Raw genomic sequence first — 10816 nt, 5'->3', positions numbered from 1 at the left:
CAATTGAGATCTGAATCTTCTCTGGAAAATCATTATTTTGGTCCTTTGGGGATTTACTGCCAGGGCTCAGGTCTGACAGTGCTGCTCTAGCAGGTCCAGGCTCTGCTGTAGGTCATGTGCTATGAGTGACAGCAGGTACAGGTCATCTGCAAAGAGCAGGCATTTAACCTCGGAGACTAACACCAGGTGCTGAGGATTTTTCTAGAAAGTGGTCAATTCGTTGATTTATATATTGAAGAGTGCAGGGCTCAGATTGCAACCCTGGTGAAGGCCCTGCCCCTGGTTAAAGAATTCTTTTATTTTCTTACCAATTTTGATGCTGCACATATTGCCAGTATACATTGATTTAAGTATGTCATATGTTTTACCCCCTACACCACTTTCAATAACTTTGTAGAACAGTCCTGTATGCCAAATAGAATCAAATGCTTTTTGGAAGTGGATAAAGCAAGCGTAAATGTTGGTATTATTTTGGTGGACATCTTTATCTATCAGGGTGTAAATATGATCGGTCGTGCAATGTTTTGGTACACACTACCGTTAAAAAGTTTGGGGTCACTTAGAAATGTCCTTGTTTTTGAAAGAAAAGCACATTTTTTTGTCCATTAAAATAACATCAAATCGATCAGAAATACAGTGTAGACATTGTTAATGTTGTAAATGACTATTGTAGCTGGAAACAGCTGATTTAAATGAAATATCTACATAGGCCCATTATCAGCGAACATCACTCCTGTGTTCCAATGGCACGTTGTGTTAGCTAATCCAAGTTTATCATTTTAAAAGGCTAATTGATCATTAGAAAACCCTTTTGCAATTATGTTAGCACAGCTGAAAACAGTTGTCCTGATTAAAGAAGCAATAAAACTGGAGTTTCTGGAGCATCAGCATTTGTGAGTTCGATTACAGGCTCAAAATGGCCAGAAACAAAGACTGTCTTCTGAAACTCGTCAGTCTATACTTGTTCTGAGAAATGAAGGCTATTCCATGCGAGAAATTGACAAGAAACTGAAGATCTCGTACAATGCTGTGAACTACTCCCTTCACAGAACATCGCAAATGGGCTCTAACCAGAATAGAAAGAGGAGTGGGAGGCCCCGGTGCACAACTGAGGAAGAAGACAAGTATATTAGAGTGTTAGCTTGAGAAACAGACGCCTAACAAGTCCTTAACTGGCAGCATCATTAAATAGTACCCGCAAATTTTGAGGGGGTTTCCAATTTTGCCAGAAGTTGTTTGTGTTTATGGACTCCTCAATTAGTGTCAGCTGCTTGCTGTTGTACTGTGCTTTTTTAGTTCTGAGTGAACGTTTACAGAGTTTTAAAGTGTCACAGTAATGAAGGAGAAATTCACCAATCATTTTATACATTTTTTCTGATAGTGTTCTGAGTTTTTTCCTTAGAATTTTTCAATCCGCATCAAACCAGTTGTCATCTGTGGTCTTTTTTTATTTGTTTTTCTTTAATGTCAGTTTTCCGTTTGCCTGAATATTATTTTATTTATTTTTTCACCTTTATTTAACCCTGCGACCTGGACAAGATAAAGCAAAACAACAAAGAGTTACACATGGAATAAACAAACGTACAGTCAATAATACAATAGAAAGTCTATATACAGTGTGTGCAAATGCAGTAAGATTAGGGAGGTAAGGCAATAAATAGGCCATAGTGGCGAAATAATTACACTGGAGTGATAGATGTGCAGAAGATTAATGTGCAAGTTGAGATACTGGCGTGCAAAGGAGAAGAAAAAAAATAACAATATGGGGATGAGGTAGGTGGGTGGGCTATTTACAGATGGGCTATGTACAGGTGTAATGATCTGTAAGCTGCTCTGACAGTGTCACGTTCTGACCAGTATGAGGGTTATTTTGTTAGTGTAGGCTGGTCAGGACGTGGCAGAGGGTATTTGGTTTATGTGGTTCGGGGTGGGTGTATTATGTAGAGGGTAGTGGATTTATGTATTCCGGGGTTTTTTGGTCACTGCTCTGTTAGTCTATGTTCTTTCTAGTTAGTCTGTTTTCTATGTTTAGTTAATTGGGGTGTGGACTCTCAATTGAAGGCAGGTGTTGTCTAGTTGCCTTTGATTGAGAGTCCTATATATTAGGGTGTGTTTGTAATTTGTGGGAGGTTGTCACTTGAATTGCTGTCTGGTGCCTTCAAGTCTGTATTCGTCGTCCATCGTTTTGTTTCGTTTGTATAAGTGTTTTCATTAAAGTTAATTATGAGCACTCAACCCGCTGCGCCTTGGTCCATTCCTGACGACCGTCGTTACAGACAGCTGATGCTTAAAAAGTTAGAGGGAGATATGAGTCTCAAGCTTCAGTGATTTTTGCAATTCGTTCCAGTCATTGGCAGCAGAGAACTGGAAGAAAAGGCGACAAAGAAGGAATTGGCTTTGGGGGTGACCAGTGAAATATACCTTCTGGAGCACGTGCTACGGGTGGGTGCTGCTATTGTGACCAGTGAGCTGAGATAAGGCGTGGCTTTACCTAGCAGAGACTTATTGAAGCGAGGGCCAACCAACGAGAGCCTACAGATCGAAGTGGTGGGTAGTATATAGGGCTTTGGTGAGAAAACGGATGGCACTGTGATAGACTGCATCCAATTTGCTGAGTAGAGTGTTGGAGGCTATTTTTTAAATGACATCGCCGAAGTCAAGGATCGGTAGGATGGTCAGTTTTACAAGGGTATGTTTGGCAGCATGAGTGAAGGAGGCTTTGTTGTGAAATAGGAAGCCGATATAACTTTGGATTGGAGATGTTTAATATGAGTCTGGAAGGAGAGTTTACAGTCTAACCAGACACCTAGGTATTTGTAGTTGTCCACATATTCTAAGGCAGAACCGTCCAGAGTGGTGATGCTGGACGGGCGGACAGGTGTGGTCAGCGATCGGTTGAAGAGCATGCATTTAGTTTTACGAGCATTTAAGAGCAGTTGGAGGCCACGGAAGGAGAGTTGTATGGCATTGAAGCTCATCTGGAGGTTTGTTAACGCAGTGTCCATAGAGGTAGCAGAAGTATACAGAATGGTGTCGTCTGCGTAGAGGTGGATCAGAGAATAACCAGCAGCAAGAGCAACATCATTGATGTATACAGAGAAAAGAGTCGGCCCGAGAATTGAAACCTGTGGCACCCCCATAGAGACTGCCAGAGGTCTGCCAGAGGTCCGGACAACCGGCCATCCAAGTTGTATGAAGGTCAGACCCAGATGCAGACAACATCGAATTAACAACGGTTTAATAGCCCAAAAAGGGGCAGACAATAGACAGGTCAAGGCAGGCAGGGGTCAGTAAACCAGAGGTGGGGCAACGGTGCCGAATGGCAGACAGGCTCAGGGTAGGCAGAGGTCAATAATCCAGAGGTTGGGCAAAGGTACAGGTTGGCAGGCAGTTAGGCTCAGGGTCAGGAGCAGTAGAGTGATCAGGCAGGCAGGCTCAGAGTCAGGATAGGCAAGGGTCAAAACCAGGAGGGTGAGGAAATAGAGAGACTGGGAAAGCAGGGGCTGAGAACAAAAATGCTGGTTGACTTGACAAACAAGGAACAGACAAACAGAGAACGCAGGTATAAATACACAGGGGATAATGGGGAAGATGGGCGACACCTGGAGCGGGGTGGAGACAATCACAAAGACAGGTGAAACAGATCAGGTTGTGACAAGTTGATGTTTTGTACAGCTAGATTGATGCCTTCTTTACTGTGAGTGGATGTGCTATCCAGAAAGGTATCTAAGAATGTTTGGATATTTTGGTTCCTGGTTGATTTCTGGTATTCTTCTGTGCTGTTTTGAGACAATCTGTATGAATTTCTGATGTTGTACAGCTTACTGGGCTGTGAATGAGTGGTTGTTTCCACGTCTGTTCTTTTTAGGAAGAACATAATTTGGCTGTGATCAGACAGAGGTGTTAGTGGCTTGACAGTGAATGAGCTGAGAGAGAAAGGGTCAATGTCTGTGATCATATAGTCTACTGTACTGTGGCCAAGAGGTGAGCAGTAGGTGAATCTCCCCAAAGAGTCCCCCCGTAACCTACCATTGACAAAGTACAGACCCAGGCTTCTACAGAGCTGCAAAAGATCCCTTCCATTTTGGTGATGGTGCTGTCACTGTTGTTTCTATGGGGGAAATTAAGACAGTTAGAAACAGTATGTCCTGTAATAAAGCTGTCTCTTCATGTGGTCGTTAGATCAGGTAGTGTTCCTGTGCACAAATTTGTGTCCCCACAGATGAGCACATTTCCCTGGGACATGAAATGGCAAGTCCCTTCCTCAAGGGTGGAGAAGATCTCCTCTGAGTAATATGGGGATTTAAATTGCGCAAAGGAACACATCTCTCTCTCTCTCTCTGTCCCCAGCCACTCTCTCTCTCTCTGTCCCCAGCCACTCTCTCTCTCTCTCTCTCTCTCTCTGTCCCCAGCCTCCCTCTCTCTCTCTCTCTCTCTCTCTCTCTCTCTCTCTCTCTCTCTCTGTCCCCAACCTCTCTCTCTCTCTCTCTCTCTCTGTCCCCAGCCTCCCTCTCTCTCTCTCTCTCTCTCTCTCTCTCTGTCCCCAGCCTCCCTCTCTCTCTCTCTCTCTCTCTCTCTGTCCCCAGCCTCTCTCTCTCTCTCTCTCTCTCACTCTCTCTCTCTCTCTGTGTCTAAGGGGCTTTATTGGCATGGGAAACATAAGTTTCCCATGCCAATAAAGAAATGTCTATATACAGTGTGTGCAAATTAAGTAAGATTAGGGAGGTAAGGCAATAAATAGGCCATTGTGGCGAAATAATTAAACTGGGGTGATAGATGTGCAGAAGATGAATGTGCAAGTTGAGATACTGGGGTGCAAAGGAGCACCCCGGGGAAATAAATAACAGGGGAAATAAATAACAAGGGAAATAAATAACAAGGGAAATAAATAACAAGGGAAATAAATAACAAGGGAAATAAATAATAAACAAAGTTAAATAAACAATAAAAAATGTACAGAACATTACCGTCACAAAAGTTCCAAAAGAATAAAGACATCTCAAATGTCGTATTATGTATATACACAGAGTTGCAACAATGTACTAATAGTTCAAGTACAAAAGGGAAAATAAATAAACATAAATATGGGTTGTATTTACAAGGGTGTTTATTCTTCACTGGTTGCCCTTTTCTTGTGGCAACAGGTCATAAATCTTGTTGCTGTGAAGGCACACTGTGGTATTTCACCCAGTAGATATGATATTATTTGTGGGTCTGTGTAATTTGAGGGAAAAATGTGTCTCTAATATAGTCATACATTTGGCAGGAAGTTAGGGTAGGTAGGTAGCCTAGTGGTTAGAGCGTTAGGCCAGTAACCAAAAGGTTGCTGGATCAAATCCCTGATCTGACAAGGTAAAAATCTGTCATTCTACCCCTGAACAAGGCAGTTAACCCATTCTTCCCCAGTAGGCTGTCATTGTAAATAAGAATTTGTTCTTAACTGACTTGCCAAGTTAAGTAGAAAAGAAGTGTAGCTCAGTTTCCACCTCATTTTGTGGGCAGTGTTGCACATAGCCTGTCTTCTCTTGAGAACCAGGTCTGCCTACGGCGGCCTTTCTCAATAGCAAGGCTATGCTCACTGAGTCTGTACATAGTCAAAGCTTTCCTTAAGTTTGGGTCAGTCACAGTGGTCAGGTATTCTGCCACTGTGTACTCTCTGTTTAGGGACAAATAGCATTCTAGTTTGCTCTGTTTTTTGGTTAATTACTTCCAATGTGTCAAGTAATTATCTTTTTGTTTTCTCATGATTTAGTTGGGTCTAATTGTGTTACTGTCCTGGGGCTCTGTGGGGTCTGTTTGTGTTTGTGAACAGAGCCCCAGGACCAGCTTGCTAAGGGCTCTTCTCCAGGTTCATCTCTCTGTAGGTGATGGCTTTGTTATGGAAGGTTAAATTCACTAGGCAATTGATAAGGCCTAAAAAAAAAAAAAAAAAACTCTCAATAAATCAAATGAAATTCTAATAAAAAATGAAACTGGTTTTAAATAGACTATGTCAGTTACAGTTACAGCCAACGTATTAGCTCCCTGTGAGAATATAATACAGACAAGGTATCTAAGACTGTAGAGGGTTTTATGTACATATGAACTTTTCACAGGCGCTGGAGAAAGATCCAATAGAAAGAGAAAGGGGGAGTGTCCACTCACCGTCATCCAATAGAAAGAGAAAGGGGGAGTGTCCACTCACCGTCATCCAATAGAAAGGGGGAGTGTCCACTCACCATCATCCAATAGAAAGTGAAAGGGGGAGTGTCCACTCACCGTCATCCAATAGAAAGTGAAAGGGGGAGTGTCCACTCACCGTCATCCAATAGAAAGAGAAAGGGGGAGTGTCCACTCACCGTCATCCAATAGAAAGGGGGAGTGTCCACTCACCATCATCCAATAGAAAGTGAAAGGGGGAGTGTCCACTCACCGTCATCCAATAGAAAGTGAAAGGGGGAGTGTCCACTCACCGTCATCCAATAGAAAGAGAAAGGGGGAGTGTCCACTCACCATCATCCAATAGAAAGAGAAAGGGGGAGTGTCCACTCACCGTCATCCAATAGAAAGAGAAAGGGGGAGTGTCCACTCACCGTCATCCAATAGAAAGGGGGAGTGTCCACTTACTGTCATCCAATAGAAAGGGGGAGTGTCCACTCACCGTCATCCAATAGAAAGTGAAAGGGGGAGTGTCCACTCACCGTCATCCAATAGAAAGAGAAAGGGGGAGTGTCCACTCACCATCATCCAATAGAAAGAGAAAGGGGGAGTGTCCACTCACTGTCATCCTGCTCAAACGTAATGTTTAATAAACATCATGGATCCATCTAACAGATCATAAACCCATGGACGTTCTCACCATAAACCTATGCACGTTCTCACCATAAACCCATGGACGTTCTCACCATAAACCCATGGACGTTCTCACCATAAACCCAAGGACGTTCTCACCATAAACCCATGCACGTTCTCACCATAAACCCATGGACGTTCTCACCATAAACCTATGCACGTTCTCACCATAAACCTATGCACGTTCTCACCATAAACCTATGCACGTTCTCACCATAAACCCATGGACGTTCTCACCATAAACCCATGCACGTTCTCACCATAAACCCATGGACGTTCTCACCATAAACCCATGCACGTTCTCACCATAAACCCATGGACGTTCTCACCATAAACCCATGCACGTTCTCACCATAAACCCATGGACGTTCTCACCATAAACCCATGCACGTTCTCACCATAAACCCATGCACGTTCTCACCATAAACCCATGGACGTTCTCACCATAAACCCATGGACGTTCTCACCATAAACCCATGGACGTTCTCACCATATACCCATGGACGTTCTCACCATAAACCCATGGACGTTCTCACCATAAACCCATGGACGTTCTCACCATAAACCCATGGACGTTCTCACCATAAACCCAAGGACGTTCTCACCATAAACCCATGGACGTTCTCACCATAAACCCATGGACGTTCTCAACATAAACCCAAGGACGTTCTCACCATAAACCCAAGGACGTTCTCACCATAAACCCATGGACGTTCTCACCATAAACCCATGGACGTTCTCAACATAAACCCAAGGACGTTCTCACCATAAACCCATGGACGTTCTCACCATAAACCCATGGACGTTCTCACCATAAACCCATGGACGTTCTCACCATAAACCCATGGACGTTCTCACCATAAACCCATTGTCACGCCCTGACCGGGTGAACTCAGGTGTTTTGGGTCAGGGTGGTTTATGTTGGGTGGTTTTCCTGTGTTTGTTTTCTGTTTTGCGTTGGAGCCTTGTGTTGGCTCTATTGGGGAGTATTTCTATGTTGGTTTCTGTCTTCCCAATCAGAGACAGCTGTCGCTAGTTGTCTCTGATTGGGATCTCATTTAAGTTCATTTTCCCCCACGCTGTTGGTGGGGAATTGTATTTGCATTGCTATTCGTAGCCTGTGAAGCTGTTCGTTCGTGGTATCGTTTATTGTTTTGCTGGTTCACCGTTCTAATAAAAATGATGATGAACCAAACCTCCGCTGCGCCTTGGTCCCTCTATAACGACGAACGTTACAGAATTCCCCACCGAACCAGGACCAAGCAGCGGGAGGAAAAGGAGCGCGAGAGATGGGCTCGCGAGGGAAAGGAGTTCTGGACCTGGGAGGAGATCATGTCGGGGAGAGGACCCTGGCGGACGGACTCCCAGGTCGAGGAGGAAAAGCCAGCCGGTAGACGGAGTCGCAGGCGGCGGTCGAGGAGGCCCGGAAAACAGCCCCAAGAAAATTTTGGGGGGGGGCTAATGGGGTGGTCCGGTTGGGCAGAGGAAGAGCCCAGACCACTGCTCTCGTGGGGGATGACGGCGGAGGAAGAGACGAGGATGAGGCAGTTGATTGAGGACCTGCAGAGGGAAGATCTGGAGGAGGAGCCCTGGTATGCGGAGTTGCGCGCTGTGTCGCCAGTGCGCCCGCACAGCCCAGTGCGTCCGGTGGACAGACCCAGCACATGCCGTGCTAAGATGGGAATCCAGCCGGGACGAGTGGCTAAACCAGCTCCACGCTACAGGTCACCTATACGTGTTCACAGTCCTGTCTGGCCCGTCCCTGCTCCCCGCACCAAACCCACGGTGCGTGTCCACAGTCCTGTCCGGCCCGTCCCTGCTCCCCGCTCCAGGCCACGGGAAGCGGAGTTGCGCGGTGTGTCGCCAGTGCGCCCGCACAGCCCGGTACGTCCGGTGGACATGCCCAGCACATGCCGTGCTAGGATGGGCATCCAGCCAGGACGAGTGGCTAAACCGGCTCCACGCTTCAGGGCACCAGTACGTGTTCACAGTCCTGTCTGGCCCGTCCCTGCTCCCCGCACCAGGTTAGTGGTGCGTGTCCCCAGTCCTGTCCGGCCCGTTCCTGCTCCCCGCACCAGGTTAGTGGTGCGTGTCCCCAGTCCTGTCCGGCCCGTTCCTGCTCCCCGCACCAGGTTAGTGGTGCGTGTCCCCAGTCCTGTCCGGCCCGTCCCTGCTCCCCGCACCAAGTCAGTGGTGCGTGTCCCCAGTCCTGTCCGGCCCGTCCCTGCTCCCCGCACCAGGTTAGTGGTGCGTGTCCCCAGTCCTGTCCGGCCCGTTCCTGCTCCCCGCACCAGGTTAGTGGTGCGTGTCCCCAGTCCTGTCCGGCCCGTCCCTGCTCCCCGCACCAGGTTAGTGGTGCGTGTCCCCAGTCCTGTCCGGCCCGTTCCTGCTCCCCGCACCAGGTTAGTGGTGCGTGTCCCCAGTCCTGTCCGGCCCGTTCCTGCTCCCCGCACCAAGTCAGAGGTGCGTGTTCCCAGTCCTGTCCGGCCCGTTCCTGCTCCCCGCACCAGGTTAGTGGTGCGTGTCCCCAGTCCTGTCCGGCCCGTCCCTGCTCCCCGCACCAAGTCAGTGGTGCGTGTCCCCAGTCCTGTCCGGCCCGTCCCTGCTGCCCGCACCAAACCAGTGGTGCGTGTTCCCAGTCCGGCACGGCCCGGGTCCGGTCCACCGGTGCCCAATCCTGTTCCGGGCGACGGCTCCGCTCCAGAGCCTGGGCATGCCGCTCCACAGTGGTCCAGTCCGGGCCAGAGGGGTAGGGCTAAGGTGGAGGCGGGGGGGAGAACACGCCCGGGGCCAGAGCCTCCACCGAGGGTGAGGCGCCCACCCGGATTCCCCCCCCTAATAGACTTAAGTTTGGTGCGCCGGGAGTACGCACCGTTGAGGAGGGGGTACTGTCACGCCCTGACCGGGTGAACTCAGGTGTTTTGGGTCAGGGTGGTTTATGTTGGGTGGTTTTCCTGTGTTTGTTTTCTGTTTTGCGTTGGAGCCTTGTGTTGGCTCTATTGGGGAGTATTTCTATGTTGGTTTCTGTCTTCCCAATCAGAGACAGCTGTCGCTAGTTGTCTCTGATTGGGATCTCATTTAAGTTCATTTTCCCCCACGCTGTTGGTGGGGAATTGTATTTGCATTGCTATTCGTAGCCTGTGAAGCTGTTCGTTCGTGGTATCGTTTATTGTTTTGCTGGTTCACCATTCTAATAAAAATGATGATGAACCAAACCTCCGCTGCGCCTTGGTCCCTCTATAACGACGAACGTTACACCCATGGACGTTCTCACCATAAACCCATGGACGGTGAATTAATCTAATACGCTTTAAAAAAAAAAAATGTTTTATCAAATTTAACAAAAACCAATCAATATGTCTTTTAAATCAACAACTATACTTCTAAATAGGATCGGGTCAGAAACATAATAACATAAATCACATTTCTCAGTTCCATGAGCATAAAGCAATGTGTGCACGTAGGCCAGCTCTACGGCAGGAGGTATGGATGTTAGTCCTATCCATTGAATATAGTTTATTAAATGGTATACACTAACCTTATAATAGGCATAGCTATAACAATATAACATGAAGCTTGTTTTTTTAACTTGGCTTCAACATGGAAAATATGAATCTACACACATTGCATTCGCATTTTGAAAATGCGCTGCGTGTTCGAGCTATGGACAATTAGACATTGCACAAACGTTATAATAAGATTAGTCTACCGTTGATATGTTCTGTTTGTAACGCCCTGGCCATAGAGAGGGGTTTTTTGTTCTTTATTTTGGTGAGGCCAGGGTGTCACGTTCGGTGGGCGTTCAATGTACTTTTTCTATGTTTTTGTATTTCTTTGTTTTGGGCCGTGTGTGGCTCCCAATCAGGCACAGCTGAAGTTCGTTGTTGATTGGGAGTCACACATAAGTGCATGTTTTTCCGTGGGGGTTTTGTGGGTAATTGTTTCTGTTCAGTGTTTCACCTGACAGGACTGTTGGCTGTCAGTT

Source organism: Salmo trutta, chromosome 3 (genome assembly GCF_901001165.1).
Source record: "Salmo trutta chromosome 3, fSalTru1.1, whole genome shotgun sequence".
Taxonomy (NCBI): domain Eukaryota; kingdom Metazoa; phylum Chordata; class Actinopteri; order Salmoniformes; family Salmonidae; genus Salmo; species Salmo trutta.
The sequence above is the reverse complement of the archived record's forward strand: the minus strand, read 5'-3'. Positions refer to the sequence as shown.